This window comes from Pristis pectinata, chromosome 20 (assembly GCF_009764475.1).
Source record: "Pristis pectinata isolate sPriPec2 chromosome 20, sPriPec2.1.pri, whole genome shotgun sequence".
Classification (NCBI taxonomy): Eukaryota; Metazoa; Chordata; class Chondrichthyes; order Rhinopristiformes; family Pristidae; genus Pristis; species Pristis pectinata.
Window position 1 is genome coordinate 13237808 of NC_067424.1, and position 23205 is coordinate 13261012.

Genomic DNA, 23205 nt, shown 5'->3' on the forward strand with positions numbered 1-23205 from the left:
TACTGCCACAGTAGGCTTGCAGATAGCTTCAATACTGCAGATAGCTTCAATACTGCAGATACATGAACATTTTCCAGTGTGATTCCTGTCAATTTGATTGAGTTCACAGAACAGTAACCAACTTCCCCACAGTTTAGCATTTCAAAATAACTACAGGAAAGAAAATTACACAGCATCTGACTAAATCAGCAGATAAAGCTTCACTGTCATTCCTACTTCCAACCAAGATATACAGTTCCCTTTTAAAAGCACATTTCTGTTTCAGTGACTCCTTAAAAGTTAGCACCACTGAAGGACAAATTCAAATTTCTTTTATCAATTTCATCATTATCACAAATACTTGGTTTAATGTGCTGGAAAATATGATCACAATGCAAAACAAACATGAATCGCCACAAATCCATTTTCATTCAAGGTATGGTGATTCCAACATGGCCCAACAGGGGCCATGGTACAAGTACAACTGATTTTAATGGTATTCTTGAATATGTTGCTCCAAGGAGGGGAAAATGCAACTCTCAGTACTTGGCATGTATACTGCTGCAAAAAAAAGAGACTAATGGACACTAAGTCTAGTGAAATATCTGCTGCTATAATGCAGGTCACAAAAATATGCACCATGTTCGGATAACATGTAGCAAGCCAACATTTTAACTCAGTCCATCAAATAAACATTATGGTGCATAATTGCATCAATAGTTCCCTCATTTGTATCAAATGGATGAAAGTAACTTTAGAGACCTCTAATTTGAAAAATCTATCTATACTGATTACAATCACTTGAATGAGATTCAGTTAATGCTGCAATACATTTAACCATCTGTGACCACACAAACTACAAAGTTCTGGCAAAAATGAAGTGGGAGATACTCTGCTGTACCTTGCTTTACAAGTAAACCTACTGTAGATTTGCAAACAGAAGGAGCTAGAACTTGAGCCTGGATAAAGAACAAGCTTGTTCCAAAGCCCTGAAATAGAAAGAGTACTGGAAACGGAAATACTTACTATAAGTGAGTGTTCTTGCATCAGAACTGATCAGCTCTGACAAAACAAGAAGGTTGTTATATGAAAATTGTTGAAGTCAATAGTTTCTCTCTGTACAGATGCTGTCCAATATGCTCGGCATTCACAGCATGCTTGCAGTTCAATTTCTAGCAACTGCCACATGTCCAAGTTCTAGCAAGTTAATTTGGACACCATCAAACCCCCCCCCACCAAAATCTCTTCTGTCAATTGCTTTCATCTATTAAGTAAACAGGACTAAAAGCCCCAACCTTGGCCTGCACCCTTTCAAAGATATTTTCATTAGTTCTCTCCACCCTCTCTGCAGTTTAAAAAAATTGTTTTCTCATTTTTCCAAGTTTTAATGAAGGGTCATTGACCTGAAACATCAACTCTATTCCTCTTCACAGATGGTATATAACTTGTATGTCCAGCAGTATTTCAGATTTCTTGCATTTTTTTTTGGATTTTCACTTATTCCTACACCCACTTTTCCAAGTCTTTATCCAAAACAAGCCATTAAGAGGAATATTTGCATCAGATAAAAACATGATCTAGAATAAAATGCCTTACAGTCTGAGAAGAAAAAGGCCAAATACAGTCTATACTCAAAACCAGAAATAAATATGAAAATACTCATTAGGTCAAACATTTACTGAGAGATGGGTGTTAACTTATTAGGTTAGTGACTAAACTGAAAATACCACTCTCCATAAATCTCGCCTGACCCAAGTAGTTCAAAGATCTCACCTGATCTTCAGTTTTTTGATTCACAAGTTACATCAACAAGCTTCATTTAAAAATTTTCATTGCTGTTGAAAGGATATTGCTGCAGGGAAATTGTCCTTCACGTCTCAACAATACTTCACATGTTGCAAATCAGTCCAGGACATCCTTAGCACATAGAAAAAAATGCTAGTTCTTTTATGATTCAAACTGTATTTGCTCCTTGTTCAGACTGTGGTGCACATTTTTCTTCCCTATTTTATATTTAGAACCCTCAAGTAAAATGAATAAGGGCAATAAGGAAAATTGGTTAAACAGGTGGCTATGCACTAAAGTAAAAATATGGCAGTCATCACAAGCCGATTCATTGGCTAATTCTATTTAACTGAAGTAGCCAGTTTTTGAACTAAGTTCAGAATCTCCTGCTTCAGTTTTAAAATAATTTAATGAATTGGTTGTACTTGCACTATAATGCTCAGTTGAAATATCATAGGAGGTTGGTAGAATAATGCATGCTAAAGCAGTCAGTTTTTAAGTTGAGGATTGGTTAGGCAGGTGGCCAACTTTGGAACAAAGCTAACAAAGTAGAGATTTAAATGCAGATTAAGCAAGGTGGCATAAGATTCCAGAACTCACGAAAGGAAAGGACAAAAGCCTTTTAGGGAAGGCATTTGATATGTTGCATACCATGGTCTGGGTCAAGAAGCAATTTGCTGAAGGGACTCAGGTCAAGCAGCATCTGTGAGGTGGGGGGAGGTGGGGAAGGGGTGGAATTATGTTCAAAACCCTGCATCAAGACTGAGTGGAGAGGGAGGACAGCCAGTGAACAAAACAGGAGAGGGAGAATGGTGAGACATGGGCCAGGAGTAAAGCGAGAAGGGGTGAAGGATGACAGGCAGATGGAACCAGGTAGGAGAGGGGGAGGGGTGGAGATAGAGGGGGGAAAAAGGCAGATGGAGCAAGATGGGGGGAGGGCAGGGAGAAAGTGGGGGGTGGAGAAGAGATCCAATAGGTAAAATGTGTGGGTAATAAGTGAATGGAACCAGGAGGGGAAGGTGATATGGGAAAGGGAACAAAAATGAGAGGATTGAAGGTGGATTGGATGAAAAAGTGGGGGAAAGACAAAAGAGGCAAGGTTTACATGAATTTGGAATATTCAACCCAGGCAGAACGAGGTGCTGTTCCTCTAGTTTGCACAGGACCTCAGCCTGGCAGTGAAAAAGGCAGGGGATAGACAAGTCAGTGTGGGAATGGGAAGGGGAATTGAAATGGCATGCAACTGGGAGCTCATTATAGACAGAGTGCAGGTTCTATGTGAATCAGTTGACTAGTCTGTGCTTGGTCTCAATGCACAACAACAACATTGGGAGCACCAAATGCTGGAAGTACACAAATCTTTACATCATCCAGAAGGGCGCTTTAGGTCCCTGGATGGTGGCGGAGGTCTAGAAACAAACGTTGCACCTCTTGCAGTTGCAGGGGAAAGCACCAGGGGTCAGGTGTGAGCAGACCAGGGAGTCCCAGAGGAAGTGGTCCCTGCAGAAATGGATGGGGAGGAGAAGATGTGGCTAGTGGTAGGATCTCGTTGTAGCTGGCAGAACTGATAAAAAGGTTGATGTGCTGGATGAAAGGAGAGTTCAGGTCAAAACCCCACATCAGGATTGAGAGTGGAGATGAAAGATAGCTAATATAAAGAGGGGGAGTAGTGGGACAGGGGCCAATAGGTGATTGATGAACCAAGGAGTGGTGAAGGATGATGGGGAGCCAGGTTAAGCACTGGAAGGATGGAATTGGGAGACAGGCAGGTGCATGGCAAAAAAAAAGACAAGCGGAGCCAGGTGATTCTCCCCCCTGCCGCCGCCCCATGCTGCTTGACCTGCTGAGGTCTGCCAGCAGATTGCTTGTTGCTCCAGATTCCAGTATCTGCAGTCACTTGTGTCTACAATGGACTGGGATTTGGTTGACTGCTGTTCTTTGGTCAGAATGAAGATGTTAAGCTGAATTGCCATCACTTGTTTATTTTCTAAAAGTTCTATGAAATTTTATCCAGCTGCACCTCCCAACCTCAACTCTGAATATTTTCTTCACATTCAAAATATTTTAACCTGCCCAACTCATTCCATGCAGCAAAGAGTGCCAATACTCCATCTTTGAGCCTTGTGGACTCTATTGAATTCTACAACTTCATGCAACTCAATTTGGTATTTGGTATTGGTTTATTATTGTCACTTGTACCAAGATACAGTGAAAAGCTTATCTTACAAACCAATTGTACAGGTCAATTCATTACACAGTGCAGTTACATTGAGTTTGTACAAAGTGCACTGATGTAGTACAGTTCAGAATCAGTCATCCAACTGTAATATTAGCTTCCCCCCGCCACCCCCAACCTCTTCTCCTGAGTTGCAGGGCTCGTTTTCATACGCTACATTTCACAACTGCCACATTCATTTGTCTAGGTTCTTTTTGTCCACGTTCTCACCGTCTAACTGCTCCCATTCACCCACTGACCAGATGACCATGGGAATAAGCTGTACACAGGATTATCCTTGTTTTACCCAAAGACATCTCTACCCAACCTCACTGCAGCATTACCAGCTTCATTTGACTCCTTTTCAGTTGAGTGTCTCCAACTGGAAGCGTTCTCTGTTTCTTTCCCCATGTGGCCTGACCTGCAGAGTTTTTTTCCAGCATTTTCTATTTTCACTTCATCTTCTTAATGCAAGTTATTTTCATTTGGGGGAGAAAGAAAGTGCAGCTTCCTAATAAGTAACCTCCTAGCAGAATCCCAAATTAAATACAAAACAACTTAACCTTCAGTGTCAGTGGAAAGATTCCCATCCTTGGCATTACCCAAGGCTAACAAATACTTTTGCACATTTTTTTGAATCTAATACCTTTCTTTTAAAAATAATGTAGCATCTAAAACACCAGTTCCTCTTCTCCCTCCACCAATTATCTTCATGAAAGATAAGCATTTAATTTCCTTTTCTGTTATTAGTACCTCATTTTTGCCATATGGATGGGGTGCAGAGAAAAAGGGAAGCAAGCCAAATGTCACTGCATCACTTTCACCATCCCTGAAAAGAAACCTTCTGCCCAATTAATAATGGAATACAGATAGTACAAAACTGTTAACGAGGTTCCAAAAACCAATATCTATATAGTGTAACTGAAAAGTTCAGTACAGACTCAAATTCTTGTGTCAAAATAGATTTGTATAATAGGCAAGGCATGTGTGAGTTTAACAGATTTAACCAGTTTAAATACAAGAGCTAATGCCACAGAAGTGCACAAAAAGGAAACTCCCCAGAGGGAAGACTTCAACTTGGATTCATTCACCTAGTTGCCAACATCCTGGAAATGGACAAAACATTATACAATCAAGTTTCTGGAATTAAGGAAACCGATGCCAAGTAGAATTTGTTCTGACCCAAGACCCTGGCGCTCTTTGCATCAAACAGGAAGAAGATCACATTTTTAGTTTCCATGAGGCAGAAGTATGTTGTGAGATCTAACAATTATTTTCAAAGTGAAAGAATATTCAGGTACATTTTGAAAGTGTTTAGTAATCATTTCATAGGCATGTGAATTGCTGACCAGTGTTTCAGTTCTGCACTATTTTCCTGCAGAAAATGTAGTCAATTGATCAAAAAGATAGTTGAATACTTAAGCAGTTTCCAAATACTGCCCAATATTCCAGCATTGATTTTCCAATGCTATCTTTTAAAAGAAAGATAGTTGAAAACTCCATACAGCTTAAATCAAATATGGAATTTTTCTTCAATACTATAAATCCAATCTTCTACCATGACAGGTTTAAGGTATAATTTGACATATTCATTATCCCACATTAGTCTTTGACATGGAATGAAAATTGGCTATTCCTACAAAATTAATTGATGTAATGTGCTAAAACAAGGTGGATCCAAGAATCATCATACAACAGACAGATTGCTCGTATTGAAACATGCTACACAAGATATCAAGTGGTCAACTGGGATTTCAAAAGGGAATTTGATAGGCACCCAAGGGAAAATAATTTACATAACTACAAGGAAAAAGCAAACAAAATGTGACAATGGATTGCTCTCCAAGGAGTCAACGTTAACATGGACCAAATGAGGGCCTCATGCCATAAACCATTGTATGATTTGGTTGCTAAAAGCCAGCATCATAGAAAAATAATCAATTCTTTACTGGGAGAGGTGTGGCTTTAAGGGAAGGGGTGCTCAAAAATGGGGCGCAATTCCAAATACTTCCAAGTACTCAAATGCAGGGCATAGTTGCTCTTTATACCCCGAAGTTCATAATCCTAAATTCTCTAATGCAACTTTAAGCATGTAAATCAATCAGCACAAAAATTGTTAAAATAACACTATTCTACTGAAAACTGGTACCAAAGAGAAGTAGTTATTGCTCAACTTTCCCCTTTTCAAGATAGATTTCAGACCACAACATGCCTTAATCCTGCTCCATTCAAAAATCATAGCTGATCCTGCCCAAAACCCTTAACATGATGGTGGAAGCATTAAGATTTACAATCCTAAAGAATGTTCTTCCCAGACCCAAGGGTTATGCCCCTAATTCCAAGGCTATGCTTGCCATTTTTCAATTCTCCAACAAGCAGCAGCTGACTAGGTAGATGCTGAAAGTCTATCATGCTTTTAAGAATGAATAGGTCAACTCACCCCAGGAATCAATATAATAAATCTATGCTACAGAATAATGGGGACTTGCCAAAATTGAAAAGTGTACAGACTTATTCAAACTGTAAGCAACAACTTGCATTGAACTATTTAAAATACCCAAAAGGAGCTTCATGACAGTATTAAAATCTGGCAGCAATCCACAAGATGTTAGAATAGATAAAAAGATAAGTTTTAAGGAATGAGGTAGAAAGATGGAGGGAGAGAATTCCATAGATTACAGCCTGCACAGCTGAATGCATGCTGACTAATGATGGAAGGAGCCAAACTAAAGGATGCATTAAAAGGCAGCTGTAGCCCTTTTCTATTAAGGCATGGTCAATCTTCTTCCAATGAATTGATCTCAGAGGACTATAGGAAATAAATCCCTCTGGCTTTGCCCATTTTGTAAAGGATGAGAATATTATGAGGTGCTGCTGCTGGACTGGGAGCCTGAAAGGAGTCAGCAAGCAATGATAAGTAAGCCTTTGCACAAGTTAGGACATAATATGAAGGAGTTCACAACTGCAGAGGCTGAAGAATGGGAGACTGGCCAGGACTACATTGGAATAAGCAAGTCTATGTGTAGGGAGGGGGCAGCAGTACAATAGCATATTACAGCACCAGCAACCTGGGTTCAATTCCACCGCTGTCTGTAACGAGTTTGTACATTTTCCCCCTATCTTCATGGGTTTCCTCTGAGTGCTCCAGTTTTCTCCCACATTCCAAAGACATACAGGTTAGGATCTGTGGGCATGCTATGTTGGCACCAGAAGAGTGGCAACACTTGCGGGCTGCCCCCAGCACATTCTCAGTAACACAAAGACGCATTTCACTGCGTGTTTCAATGTACATTGATAAATATCTTACATCAAAAAGATGGATTGAGGGTATCAGTAATGATGTTGGGTCAAAGTCAGACAATGTTGCAAAAGGTGGAAACAGACAATCTTAGTGATGATGCCAGAATGGTCAGAAACTTAGGGTTAAAGACCAAGATCCTATTCAGCCTTAAAGAGGAATTGAGTCAATAGCCAAAGAACACAATTTGTGCCAGATGAAAACAATGGGTTCAGTTTTCATATGGCTCCTTTATTTACCAAATATTAGGAAGAAATTAAATTCAATCACACAAAGCAGGTATCCCATAACTCTGGTACCATGCCAAGATTACAAATACATCCTCAAGGGGAAAGGGAAGGGCAGAGCAGAGCTTCTTAGTTTCCATTTGCAACAGACCTTATTATATTGGAAAGATCAAGGAGTCTTGAACAACTTGCAAATTTATATTGCCTCAGTCATCCAGAATGGTCGAGTGCCTTTTACATTACAACTATTACCTACAATGTGCTAAGGCTTTTCTGCAAACAGCAAGTCCCATTAAAAGCAGATTAATGACCAATTAATCCATTTGTGATGGATGATAAAGCTCAGGACATTATTAGAACAACCTTCAAACACCACCATTAGATGTTTAAATGATTTGGCTGACCATCAGATCACCCAATGTTGACATCACAGAAAGGTGTACTTCATTTCTGGATCCAAACACTCATATCCTGCTTCTCAGAGGGCACATCACCAGCACTCTCACCAAGCTGACTTGTTTAATAGAAGTCAAAGAAATTAGGAGCTGAGAAAGTTTTTGCCACACGTTGACCGATTGCTTTCGACAAATTTTAGTGTACTGGGAATTATAACTTGCATAAATTTCATTCTTTGAAAAAAGTTGACCTCCAAGTTCAAGTTCATCATTGGAGCTATGCAAGGGTCTCTCATATAACTGGAGTAAATATTTTGTATTTTGGATCAATTTAAGTTCAACTAAAGTGTAGATCTAATGTTTTCAACAACAGAGTCTGAACACATTACACATTAATAAAGGTTTCATCTTTAAGCCTGCAAATTCCAAAAATAAGCATCTCCACCACTTGTAATATCTCAGTTAGCTTATAAATGAAAAAACTTTAAATTCATGGTGTAACCCTTGAGCCAATGTTTAAAGCAACACACAAAACACTGGCAGAACTCAAGGGGTCAGGCAGCATTTATAAAGGGAAATGAACAGTCAAGGTTTCAGGTCAAGACTGTTCATCAGGACATGTCCTGTTGAAGCATCTCAACCCAAAATGTCAACTGTCCATTTCCCTCCATAAATGCTGCCTGACCCGCTGAGTTCCTCCAACGTTTTGTGTTGCTCCAGATTTCCAGCATCTGCAGTCTCTTGTGTCTACACAACATTTGAAATTGGATTATAATGCAATTCCAAGTCTAAATTCAAAAAATAAAATCAAATAAGAAATTTCACTAAATATCAACATGGCACTTACACACATGGATAATGTGACTTCAAAATATACAAGGTACCTCAAAATAAGTATCCAAGGAATGCAAAATATCTTCAGGTTTTATTACACAAAGGGATCCAACAGATTATTTCTACTAATTAGGGTTCAGGACAGGGGAAAAGAGAACAAACAATCTTCAAGGGACATGTTTGATAAAGACATAATTTGATACCTGTATCTTGCCAAAACCATCTGGTATCTAAATTTTCCCTTGTATCTGATACTTAGTAAAGAGACTTAATTCCATAAGCACTGGGAAGTCAGAAATCACACCCAAGTAGCCAGTCATGATGATTTGACCATTTCCACATGCAGAACCTATACACCGTCACTGTGATAGGAGAGCAGCAAAAATAGCATTCGTATCCCCATTTTGATCCACCAACTTCAACTAACTCACTCAGCAAACAACTAAATAAAAGTAGGGTAGAGGGCAATAAAAAAAGTTCAAGTAGAAATTCTGGCCTCTTTCCACTAATCATTTGTTCACCAACTCCAATCTACAAAATGAGAAGATAGCCAATACACAGATTATGAATAAATCATAGTGCTTTATTTATTTTTATTAAAATGTCTGAAGGATATTCCACATCCTTTTGACATCAAAAACTGAGACAATCAAATTCTGCCAAGTTTAAAAAACAAAAATATTTCAAATGTAGGAATTGTACAAAAAAGGACAGTACTACACAAAGCATGTTACAAGAGCAAATGATTTCTGCAAGCTAAATATGCTTCTTCCCTCCTACTCCCTCCCATTCCTGCTTCCACCACCCCCCTCCCCCCAAAACAAAACAAATCCTGGAAGGTCGGGATGCAGTTGATCAGAGCACTGTGGTTCCAGGCTTGCAGAACCTGTAGCCCAAGGCTGTTTTCAAAAAAAGTGCGCACAGAAGTTTAAGAGGTACAACTTGGTTTTATTGTGCAAAACATCCAAGCACAAAACTGGAGTGCATGGAAATACAAGAGATGAGCAAGGAAAATAGCTTACAGTAGAGGTGAAGTAACATTACGGGCAATTTACATGCGAGCTGAATATAACAGAACTGACAGCCAATGTTCCATCATCAATAGTGGGGAGGTGAATACCCAACATCCCAGAACTAGTCAGAATTCACAGGCTGTATTAAGAAAGTTACAGGGTAGTTTCAGGAAAAGCCATGGAGGGATTCAAATTCAAAATTGTTATGATTATTACAATTCCCAGCGGACTAAGTTATCAGTGAGAACATGTTGTCTTGCACCAGGTCCTACTTTCCTATAAGCAGGCAACTTAGGAAAAAGGTTTTGCAACACAAATCTCATGGAAAGTCAATTAATAAGGATTTATTCAATTATGAGAAGGAAAGACTATAGGGAAGGGTGAAACTCAGCAACTGTACAATAGGGAACAAACTGAAAAGCCAAGATTTGTAATTCACCCTTTACCCCAATTACTGCACAAGTTTAAATTGTCACAATGCCATTTTAAGAACATTCCTATTCCATATTGTACAAAATTATCCAAAAAGGATGTGCACAAGACAAAGCAGAATGCTTCCTCCTTTGAATTAAAAAAAATTCCACACAGTTAATACGAATGCAGGAAGTTCACACTTTTTTTAGTTTCAAGTCAAAACATGCTGCTTTAAGCGTCTCCTGGGCGAGGAACACATCCAAGAACCCGTCAGTTTTGTAATGACAGTAACCAACAGTCAGTGTGCAATTTGATGGCACAACTGCAGCAAAAAAAACATGGACTTTACCATTCAATTTATCGAAAGGATCGATATTCATCTTGCACAAATCGCATTCTAGCAGGAAAAGGTTGACTGAAACTTGCGAGTCGCCCCATTTTAAAATGGTTTCTCAAAATACTGCTCAACTCCACAAGTTGAGAGGCTTTGCTAGTTTTTTTTAAAATTTAAGCTTCTTTCAAATCATGTAGGCTTTTGTGATACTCTTCTGGTACAGCAAGAGCATTATCAAAAAGCAATCATTTCAGCTGCAGTGAGATTCAACATCTGGTTTAATACTGAAATTATTGCTAATATTGTAGTTGCAGAAGGCATTTAATACTGTAGCTATAGAAGGCAGCACCCAACTTAACTATTAGAACAAAATGTAAAAGCATAAAACATAAATTGGATCTCATTTGGTTGAAAAGGCATTAGGCACCGAACATACCAATTTCAATAAAGCATTAACCACAAAGATCCCTTTTTATCTATCAAAAGCATTACTAATTAAGTTGAATTGGGCATGCATTTTAAATACACCAAGATGAACCCAATAACTCCATTCAGCCACCTTTTAAAAAAGGTTAGATCATTGGCAAAATTTGTTTTAATTTATTTGAAATTATCACTACAGAAAACCCACTTCACTGGCAATTTCATGTTGCTACACTGTATCATCAGAAACAGCAAGTCTTTTTAAAATAACACTATGCCATAAAAAGTTAACATTGGACAGTATTTAATGCTCAAACCACTGGTATTTCACCCCCCCCCCCCCAAATGGAATACAATTCCAGTGCTCTGAGCTACTCAGAAAACCTATATTGCTACATTGCCAGATTCAGGTAGACAAATTTTCACACTCACCCATTTTGCTTACTGAACTTATGCAGGATTTCAAAACTATGGCATCAAAAAAAAACTGAAGCTATATTTCCAAATTCCACCATTTTCATCTCAGGACAACAGTAATGACTTACAAAGCACTAATCAGAAGCCTGTATCATAAGGGGATCTTTGCATAAACATTACAGAATAAGGAAGGAGTCAGCAGCCAATCAACACACAGAAGTCACAGGTAGTAACAAATTTCTTATAATACACCACATCTTTAAAATTAGAGTTCTACCTGCACTACTCCAAAGCATTTCAAGCTATTTATATTAATAAAATGTAGAAAAAATAAATCAGAAATTAGGTCTTAAAATTTGTATAAATGGAAAGGTTTCCAGAATTCAAATAAAGGAATGGAAATACTAAGGTCAAACAACGTGTACAGATACCAACTTTAATTTCAATTTACTGAAATTTTACTGCTTACAGTCCACTTCAGATTTTCAGACTCTACAACTTTTCTCCAAAGAAAACCTCCATTCCCATCCACATCACCAACCAAGATGTTTTGAGAACTTAAAATTCATCCATATATTTAGGGAATTATCCTTTTCATACAAGGACAGAAGGTTAGTGTAAACCACAGCAAAACAGCTTGCAGTGATATTAAACACTCCAAAACACCTCACTGGAGCAGTATCATTGACACTAATCCAAGATGAGCAAATATCAAGTTCAATGACAAAAGTAGGATTAAAAATTGTTTTAAAAAGGAGGCAGTGTAAGAGAATTCTAGAGATTATATTGGCAGTCAATAGTGAAGTGATCAAAAGTGGAGATGCTCAAGAGGTTATAACTGGAATACAGTCCCAACCAGAGTCTGACAAGACCAAACAATCCAAGCTGGGTTCAAGCAAGGCCGTGCCAGCCCAGCTCAGTACCTCATCCAGAATAGGACAATTTTCTTTGTATTACCACACGTGTTTTTCATTCTTGATCAACAGCAATGTAGGAAGTTGTTTTCTTCCTGCAAATGCCTCCAGGTCAGGCATGGAAAAAATTATAAGTACTCTGGCTTGGTTTGACCATGGTCAAGTTTTAATTTTATACTCAAGTAGACTTCTAAACTGGAGGATCAGAATATTTCAGAAGGTCATATAGCTGGAAAGGATTACAGAAAATGAGGGGCAATGCCACTGAAGATTTTAAAAATCACAGTGGCACTTGACTGGGAGCCAATGTAGGTCAGCAAGCAGAAGGATGGTGGGTAAACAGGACAGAGTTAATTAAGATATGGACAGCACATTTGGATGACCTGATTTAGAAGGTAGAACATTCAGGCAAGGCAAGAAAGCATTTTATACAATGTGCTTACATTCATTTCTGTAGTAATTGCTTCTCTTACTCAAGAGGATGTACATCAGATTTTACAAATCAGATTAAATAAAATTTACTCAATTCTCTAGATAATCCAGGAAAAAAATGCTTTAAATGCACCAAATTAAATCAATAGGCATGTTCCCTCAAAATGCTTCTTTAAATATCTTTTGAAAAATATTCTAGATTGGACCATACAAATGGTAAACCTATGCTAAAAAATGAATAATAATTGGGACCTCCCTAAAACATCACATTTTCTTCTAAGTGACCCAACACGATTTCCACCATTTGGGTGTTCAGTATGTTTACCAAAAAGAAACAAAATCTATTTACACACCATGTCACTACAAGAAGTGCTTAACCCACAAGGAGGCAAAAAGCAGACAAAATCTTCAAGTTAACTACTCCATCATCGAAGGTGGATCGATGCAAATACTGGGATTTTTCTTTACTAAACTTAACCCAAACAAGTCAGCATAAACCAACTCCAATACACATCTGTGCCTACAACTTTACCCTGACACCATACAACTTTCAACCACGCTGCTTTCTTAACAGACTCAGAAACAAAGTTTAATTGAAAAGCCAAAAAATACGATGCTGGAAAACGGAAATAAAGCGCTGGTTATATTCAGGTCACAGAAAGAAAGATAGAGTGCGTTAACGTTTCAGATCGATGACCGATGAAAAGTCATTGACCTGAAACGTTAACCCTGTTTCACTCACTCTATTCTGAATGCTGCCCAATTAATTGAGTTTTTCCAGATATAAAGTTTCACAAGCTTATTACATCGCTCTGCTGGTTTTTCCCAACCTGCATGTTCGCTTTTGCCGGTAAAAAAATTCAATAGTGATAAACTTTGCAGGGGTTTCCTGCCTGACATTTATTGGTTAAAAAATGTACTTGTGCCCGGACACAGCCCAGCCACACTAGTGTCTGCTGCACCAGAGGCACTCGATTCTCCCACCCTCGGGCCGAACCCAAGGGTGCTCTGGTGCCAAAGGGCGCAACTCCCTGGGCTCCCGGGCCCTGGCTTGTTGCGGGGAGGAGGAGCAGGCCCAGCGGCCTCGCCTCCAGAGTGACTGGGCCACCACTACCCCCCCCCCCCCACTCGGGACCGGGGTCATTAGCCCTACCCCCCACCCTTCCCCCAACTACGCCCAGTCCGGGTGACGGCCCGCCCCGTCTCACACGCCCTCGGTTGCTTCCCCCCCCCCCCGGGGCTCCGGGGCCTGTTGGGGAGCGGTGGCGGCCGCTTGATACGAGGAAGGCGGTGGCTCCAGCAGCAGCGCCGCCTGGCCGGACCGCCGCCTCATCCTCTCTCCGTCCCGCCCGCCCGCCCTACTCTGCCGCAACCGGCCCGTCCTCCCTCCGGGGTGCGGTGGCCTGCGGCCACGCTCCCTCCCCGCTCTCCTCTCTCTACCCCCCCCCCAACAGCCGGTACCTCGGGCTCACTCCGTCCGCTCCGCTCCTGTCACTCCGGCTCCGGCTGCACCCGCTCCAGCTCCCTCCCAACGTCACCACCAGCCTCGCTCTGGCGCGCCTTAAAAGGGAAACAGTTCTTAAAGCGGCAGTGGCCCCACAAGCAAAGGCACACACCCAAGTTCACACACGGGCCCATACCCCTCATCTCTGTCTCTCTCCTGCACACACACAATCGTGCAAAGATACCCAAACTCACACGTGCTCAACGCGCGCACTCACACATATAATTTTAATCTCTCACATTTTTAATCTCTCTCTAGCTCACACACACACACACCCAACATTACGGTCAAACATCCTTTAATGACACACAAATACCCACTCCCAAAATCATACATGTATAGCCTGATGCACACTTACACATAAAACACCCAAACTCATGCCTACACCTTTATGTCACACATAAACTCCCAAACTCACTCTTACATAATAGTCACCAAATATAAAAATCCAAACTCTCACAAGCAGCCACCAAACACAAACATACACCCAAGCTCTCACACGCCACCAAGACTACCCATGTTCCCAAACTCATTCACGCCCTTATAAATTCATACATCCAAACTCACACATTCAAATTCACACACAACTGTATGCACTAACCCAAATGCTGTCACACTCCCCAAACACTGACTCACACATATTTGTACACATACAACTTCCATGCATGCCCATTCAAACGCTTCATGTGTATATAAATTCACTCACACACCCTTTCAAAACTTTAAAATCATACCTAACCAAGTCTACACATCCAAACTTACACACCATTTCACACACACACAATGATACCCAAACTCTCATCCATGCTGTCACATGCTTAAATGCACTCATTCACCCCAGTACACATGTACCTAAAACACACATATACAATTATTTATACACCTAAAAATCCCACACAAGCTAATAGAGACTAATATATACCCAAATGTGTACATGAGTGCTCACACACACAGACACCCCAAATTCAGATAGGCCCAAACTCAATTATCCACACACCCAGACCAATGTCCACCTACCCAAGCACTTACACAAACAAGCTCAACACACTCAAACTCACATCCAAGCTCGCACAAGCAAACAGATTCACACTCACAAACTTGCACATAAACAAACAAACTCACAAACTCACATAGAATAAATCAATTCTCATGCAATTCTCATACACATCTATCAACTCCAAACACAAACTAAGTCGTACCTTGTAATGAGGGAACACTGCAGAGGTTCTGAATTTCAACGGAGATGTTTAAACAAGATACCATCTGTTATCTCAAAAGAAATTTAAAGATTCCTTGATTCTAATTTGAAGAACAGCAGGTGAACTTTCCTCCATATCTTGGCCAATGTCAATTCTTTAACCAATATCATTTGAAAAAAACAGATTATCTGATCTTTACCCCTGTAGTCTATGAGAGTTTCCTGAGTGCAGACTGAACCCAGAACTTTCTGCATTGTACAATATGTGAGCATATTTCAAAAAGCAATACACTGACTATAAAACACTTTGGCCCATCCAACGGTTGTGAAAGGAGTTACTTTAAAGTGTCCTTTTTTAGTTAAAGTTGCTATAGAAATGCAAGTTGTTGCTGCTGGTTCACTTGCGTTTCTCAGGTAAACATGCACCACATATACACACACAGAGTCAGAAGAACTCATTGTACAAATACACTTAGATATAAACACACAAACTAAATCAGGAGGTTTAAGCACTTTCACACTGCAGTGGTGGTGCTGACCTCCAATACAAAGCACCACTCAACTGAGCAGTACTATGAAGATAAGCATACCACTTTAACAAAATATCCAGCACACCTTGCAATCTGCTGCAAGATACTGGAGTTCTCAAATATGGCTACCAGTAAACATAGACTAAGTTGGACTCAGCACACTTGCAAGATCACATCAACCATTAGACATGTCATTAAGTTAATACTTTGTACAATTACAGAATTAAGAGACACACACTCATGACCTGCACAAATCATTGAGCCTCCAAATTTTACAACCAGTCCATATGGACTGGCTCACATGGAATGGTAGATGGAAGGAGCGGTGGTTGAATTCATTAACACACAAGCTTTTCCTGTTTAGCTTACCAGAGTCACATATGCTCTCTATTGGTATTGGTATTGGTTTATTATTGTCACTTGTACCGAGGTACAGTGAAAAGCTTGTCTTACAAACCGATTGTACAGGTCAATTCATTACACAGTGCAGTTACATTGAGTTAGTACAAAGTGCATTGATGTAGTACAGGTAAAAACAGTAACAGTACAGAGTAAAGTGTCACAGCTACAGAGAAAGTGCAGTGCAATAAGGTGCAAGGTCACAACAAGGTAGATCATGAGGTCATAGTCCATCTCATTGTATAAGGGAACCATTCAATAGTCTTATCACAGTGGGGTAGAAGTTGTCCTTAAGTCTCTTAATTGAACAGAAAAGATCACGCTGTACTATTTATAGAAGAACAATGGTGATATCTGAAAGTGTTCCACAAATTCTGAATCCAAATGTCCCAGTCAATTATCTATTGTTGTTGAGGAATATTGGTGTGAGCAAGTTGGCAACCATATCTTCTTAAAATGTGGCATTGAACACAATTCAAAAGTTCCTCATTGCATTTTGGAACATCTTAGGTCTTAAAAGTTACAAATAAGTTCATTCCTTCTTCCTTTCCAAGGATCTGGGTTAAAATTCTGCTCATTTTGTTAGGTTGGGTCTCTTGCCCCCCTGGTAATAAATGGAAGTTTGAGTCACCCCAATCTAGGTAGTCAATTCCCAGCTATAATTTCATTGAATTAAGTTAGCAGGCTCACCCAGAGAGCCATAGGATACTAGAACACATGAACACAAGAAAATAGGAACAGGAGCAGTCCATTCACCCCTCAACCCTGCCCCTCCATTCAATGTGATTATGACTGATCTATGTTGGCCTCAACTCCTCTTCTGTACTAGTTCTCCATAACCCTCAATTCCTCAGTCTTTCAAGTTTTGTGTAAGTAAATGATAGAGTCTCGGACAGGTTGAAAGTTGATGTGTAGATGGGGAAGACTAAAAGGTTTAGGAGATGGTTAATACAAAAATGGGTGCATGATAGTTGGCACAGACTCAGTGGCCGAAGGCCCTGTTTCCATGCTGTATCTCTCTATGACTCAACGGGCTTGTCATTATGGGCAAAAGATTTTGACCAGTATACAACAACTGAAAAATTATACAACAAATAGACAAATTACAAAAATCATATGATTTAAGGTGGAGTGGGAAGTGTAATTATCATGCAAGCTATCAGAATTTCCTGGGGACAGATTGGATTGAGAAGAAGGCCTTTACATGTCCATCACTGATGGCATACTGATAACTCTGAAGGCTCAGTGAAATCCATGGGATTCCCCGATGGAAGACCCGGAATCCAGAGAGCCCACCTTGTAAATTTGTAGCAGCAGGAGTCACGTTCTGGTAGTCCGATACATAGCTGTGGAGGAGTTAAGGTGCGTTAATATGCATCTAACTGTTCTCTCCCGTAATCACCCATAATATAATTGAATAGGGGGACAGGCTCAAAGGCTGAATGGCTTCCTCCTACCGATATACTAGGCCTAACACAGGTGGATGCAGTGGGAGGGAAGGGTTAGATAGATCTTAGAGCAGGATAAAATTTCTGCACAACATTGTGGGTCGAAGGGGCTGTACTGCGCTGTAGTGTTCTATGTTCTATGTAACTATACAACAATGTCACGTCTTCTCTGGAACCAAGGTGACACCAACTTCAGTCATTGAGCTGCAGCTCATAGGTGACACTTGTGCAAACATTTTCAGATGCTCAAGTCCAACTAATAACCGACTCTTTCACTGAAGCATAGGAGAAAATGGGCTTTAAGTTAAATATTGGCAAAACAAAGATCCTCGATCAACTTGCCCTAATACATGATACCACCAACCAACCACAAAGGCTTACAATGAGATCCTGGAAAATGTGGACAACTTTCCATATCTTGAGAGTCACATCCCAGAGAAAGCAGAAATTAATGACGAAGATCACCACTGACTATTATGCACCGGCAAAGCCTTTAGTCATGAAAAGAAAAGAGTATTCAAAGATCAAGACGTCAAGACCTCAGACTCAGCACATTAAGGTCTACTGGGCATTGTTGGTCGCTTCCATCGTGCTTATTTCAGAAACATAGACTACCCTCAGCAAACACCTTAAAGTGTCAGTAAAGTACCATTCAACACTGTCTTCATAAAGTTCTCCATTTCCACCGCGAGAATAAGCAAAGCAAAATTGATGTCTCTGCTAGGCCAATATCCTAGAATCAGGGCTCAAATTATATTCAGTCGTCCCCATTGGTCAAGTCTCATTGCGTGCCTGACACCAGTGTCCTAAAGCAGGCACTCTGTTCTGACCTCTGTCACACCAAGGTGAAATGCTTCAAGGATACCCTCAAAGCTTCCTCAAGGAAGTGTAACATTCTCACCAATTCATGGCAGTGCCTAGCCCATGACTGGTTAGAAAGGAGAAGAAGCATCTGGGATGATATTCAGAGCCTTTAATTTCTTCATCAGAAGCAGAAGGAGGTCCAATAAAAATGACAGAAAGAACACACTGCCTCCCATGCTAGCCACCCGCCCATTCCATTAGGCACTTCTTGCCACTCCTGTGGCAGTGTCTGCAGAACTTAGCTTGAATTGCCACCTCATAACCCAGAGAGCAGGTATGGAAGCAATTCTTCATAGAGTCATCTAGATATACAGCACAGAAACAGGACCTTCGGCCCAACTTCTTCATGCCAACTAAGTTGCTACTTGAACATCCCATTTCCCTGTATTTGGCCCATATCCTTCTGAAGATGTCCTGTCCATGTACAGTACCTGTCTAAATGTCTTTTAAACATTGTAATTCATCACCCTTAAGAGGAGGAAGAAGGAGTAAAATTGTTTGTGGGTTAAATTGTTATCCTCTTTAATAGATTCCCAATAAAAGCAGGGAGAGCCCAATGGCTAAATTTTTGATGATTCCCATTTTGACACTAGTGTGGACACATTTATTTTATGGAAGGTCCTAACGCGATGGATTAGAGCCAAAAATCCAGACTCAAGCATCTTGTAATGAGTTTTTCCATTGTTTCAAGATTATTTCCCTGTTTGAGTAAAAACTTTATTATAGCCCACAGCATTATCAATGGAATTCTACTGCACTGTGGCACCAGTGCCAAATGTGACGGCTTCCAGACGAGTGCAATGTAGTGTAAGGCTCCCTTTATTTAAGGCCTACAAGAGTGATATCAGACTATAACCATCAACAAACAGACAAGGGCTCTTTTCACAGGAAAAGTGACGGCTGAGGGAATCCTACAAAGACAACTTTAACATTATTGAGGGAAATTAGAACATTCATGAGGGAAGGGGTCACTGTTGCCCACCAGACCACAAGCTTCATGCCACACATAAGGAAAGGGAGAGTCAAAACTATGGTTCATAGTCAAATAAGCAATTCAGGGGAATCCCAAACGGTAGTGAGAATGTGGAACTCACTACCACATAGGGTAGTTGAAGTGAATAGCATAAATTATTTTTAAGCAGAAGCTAAATAAACAATGAGGAAGACAGGAATAAAGGGACGTGATGATAGTGTTGGTTTAAAAAGATGTGATGATGGTGTTAGTTTTATTAAGGTGAAGAGCTAGTAAAGCACATGTGTATTAGCATGAGCCTATTGGGCTGGAAGATCTGTTTCTATGCTGAAACTTCTCTCCAATCAGATATGTTTACCACAGCCTCAGGTTTATTTTCTACTACACCAACTAATATTCCTATTCCCCTTGCCTTCTATTCTTATGGTCTCTCTAAATGATGTTACCAATTGAGTGCTGGTAAGCTTTGTTCTGAGGGCACGTGATGAAATGGACCTGGTAAGGTTGATTAAACTTATAGTAGGATTGTTACATCAATGATATTGGGAAGTCTTTCTTCTGTTAGTTTAGAATGGATTAAAATCCAAGCGGCAGAAATAAGAGAAAATTAAATCAGCTTGATGTTTTGGATTTAGGTTAAAGCATGATCTGAACTCAGTCTTTAATGTGTTAAAAGGAATCGTTAGGCCAAATATATTGTTTCCTTTGCAAATCCAGAACAAAAAAGATTAACTGAAAATTAGAGCTGGACCATTTATGAGTAAAAACGTTTTTCGCAAAAAGGTAGCAGAAATTTGGGAAAGGCTGTGGATGTTGAAGTTCTTGGAATTTTTAAGACATGTCAATAATTTTATGTGATATCTAAATCAGGAGTAAATATAATGAAATGCAGTTGAGATGTAAACCACCCATCATCTAATTGAATGGCAAAAAAGTCTCCAGGATAGAATAGATTTCTTTTGTTCTTTTCATATAATGCATAGTTCCTCTATCCCATATGAATGCAATTTACTTCACCACAATATATTTACAAATTACTGAAAAAAATATTTCCAGAATGTTTCTTCATAATAAGCTGTTGCTTTAAGGAATGATAGATTGAAACACACTGCCATGGGTCATATAAATGCTCACTGCTAAAGGAGAAAACAGGAAACAACCGTATTGGGAAGATAATCTTATCTTGGATAAGTTGTGTCTTATTGTGCTCTTTATTGTTTGATGGCATGGGTGGCTACAGACCTCTGAGAATTTCAGTTGTGGACAAATGTTGACATTTATTTCCGAAGAAAGTTAGTAGTTATTCACTGTCCAAGACAATAGTAATCATCAGAGCTAGAAAATATTGATGGGCTCAGCTTCACATTCAGGATTTCCCAATTTTAGAGTGAGATAATATGACAAAGACAGGCCTCTTGCACTTGTTTGGAAGATAGCATGCACCGCGGGGAAGGGGGTGGGATGGTGGAAAGGGATGAAATGACACAGAGTTGGGTGAAGTCCTATCCTAGAGAACAGTTTATGGCAGGTTTCTAAATCATTGGCTGAAATTACCCTTCAACAATTTTTTTTTTAAATATTGTTTTTTGTATGTGGGCCAGTATTTGTTAGCCATTTTAGTCCAGTTAGTGATGCTCACCCTATTACCCTCCAGCTTGTGCAAATGTTCATTGTTCATCTCCAGACCTGTGAGATAAGTGTTCCTTGGCTAGCTGCCTATGAGGGTTGTAAAGCCGAGAAGGCTATGTCTTTATTTGGCAACCTTTGATGGCTTAATATCTGTATTATCCATTGCTATCAAAGAAGTGGATCAGTTTGCCTCTTCTTCCTGTTTGAAAAGCTTTCTACTCCACCTACTTTCTCTTCCCCATAGTCATGTGATCTTTCCACAAAGCAAGAGAGAGCTCACATGACTGTGGGGAAAGGAAAGTAGATGGTATCAGATCCAGTTCCGATAAAGGCCAGACCATTTGTTTAAGAACTTAGAAACCTTTTTACCCACATGTTGATGTCTAATTTGTTCTTCTTGACTGTAGAGCATGCGACACCAAGAGTTATACTGAGTTGAATATCATCAGGTCTTTCCCTTTAGTTGAATCCAATGCCCTGAACTTTTTCTCTGATCTTGTTCTTCCCTGTAACTGGAGCAGTGTGAAATATAATTTCCATCATGGATTTTTCAATCTATTTCCAATGTTCTAAAATCTGGGAGGCACAAAAATACTTGGAATTCCCAATCTCAAAGTAGGCTACATTTTCCCTTGATTATAGAATCTAGTAAAATTAACAATCTCCCATCCTCATGATTAGAATTTCCATATTCCTCACAATGACTCTTTACCCCACAGTGGGACCATTTCTAGTCCTGCCCCTCCTTAGGCAGGTTTGTCCAAAATTCTTCTCCAAATCTAAATTGCGCCAACTTGTTTTCCTCTCATCTCTATGTTTGCTGACATACATTGTTTCTCAGTCCGTTAGTCAGTTTTGTTGAGATAGAACTCAGCCATCGTGTCATTGAAAGAAAGAAAGAAAAAAAATGTTTTACTTGCAAGTTTGATCTGTTGTACACTTGTTGAATGTTGAATGTGTATGGTGAAGCTAGTGCAGAAAGACAGTGAACTGGAATTAGAGTGGAACTGTATTTGAAAAACAAGCTTGCATTTAGAGTCAGAGTTGTACAGCACAAAAACAGGCCCTTTGGCCCAACTCGTCCATGCTGAATGTGATGCGTATCTACACTAATTCCATTTGCCCTCATTGGGCCCATGTCCCTCTATTCCTTTCCCATCTAAGTACCTGTAAAAATGCCTTTTAAATGTTGTAATTGTTTCTGCAAATTTAAATTCCATGTTTCAGGAATTCAAAATCTCAAAGTGCTTCTCAGGAATTAACTACTTTTAAAGTTTAGTTGTAAGTGTAGGAAATAATAATAAAATCTGAAGACCAATGACTTGAATTTGTAACTAAAACAAACCAGCGTCAGGTTTGATCAATCAGGTTTGATTAAGGGTTTTTCTTTAATTTCCCTGTGTAGCGACTGCTACCACGATGTGAAAACAAGACACTAGTCGATGGGTTTCAGAACAAGAACTGGTTTATTTTCCCGCCTTGCGCGGGCCTTTTAAGAGAGACTGTTCCCACCCACTCAAAATGGCAATGATGTATACGCTACGTCATCAAACCTTTCCCGCGCACGGGTTCTCCCTGTCGCTCGGGGAAGACGAAGGCCCACCGCCATCTAGGGCCTCGCCGCTCCGACGACGCGCGACCCGACCGCCGAGCCGGTTCGCTTGCTCGGACGGTGAGTCGCTACACAACCCCCCCCCCCCCCAGAACCGGCGATACGGTCCCCAAGGTCCACGGGCTGTGTTAGCCATTGCTTAGGAGATCGGCCTCTGAGTCATGGTGCTGGAACCTCGACCGGTTGTTGTAGATCTAAATGAGCCAGTTTGAGGCGGTCCGTCGTGAAGACCTGCTCCTTGCCCCCAATGTCCAAAATAAAGGTGGACCCATTATTCCTGATGACTCGGAACAGCCCCTCGTATGGTCGTTGCAACGGTGCCCGAGGTGTGCCCCTGTGAATGAAAACAAACTTACAGTCTCATAGTT

General features: G+C 40.2%; 1 protein-coding gene across 1 annotated transcript in view; it reads right to left on the reverse strand.

Annotated features, from left to right (window-relative positions):
* rap1aa (RAP1A, member of RAS oncogene family a) overlaps window positions 1-14243 on the reverse strand; it is a 100481-nt gene extending 86238 nt beyond the window's left edge. Inside the window, exon 1 of the mRNA XM_052034482.1 lies at window positions 14142-14243. The gene's annotated coding sequence lies outside the window, so the exon portion shown is untranslated. The remainder of the gene's footprint in view (window positions 1-14141) is intronic.
* Between the last annotated feature and the right edge of the window lie 8962 nt (window positions 14244-23205).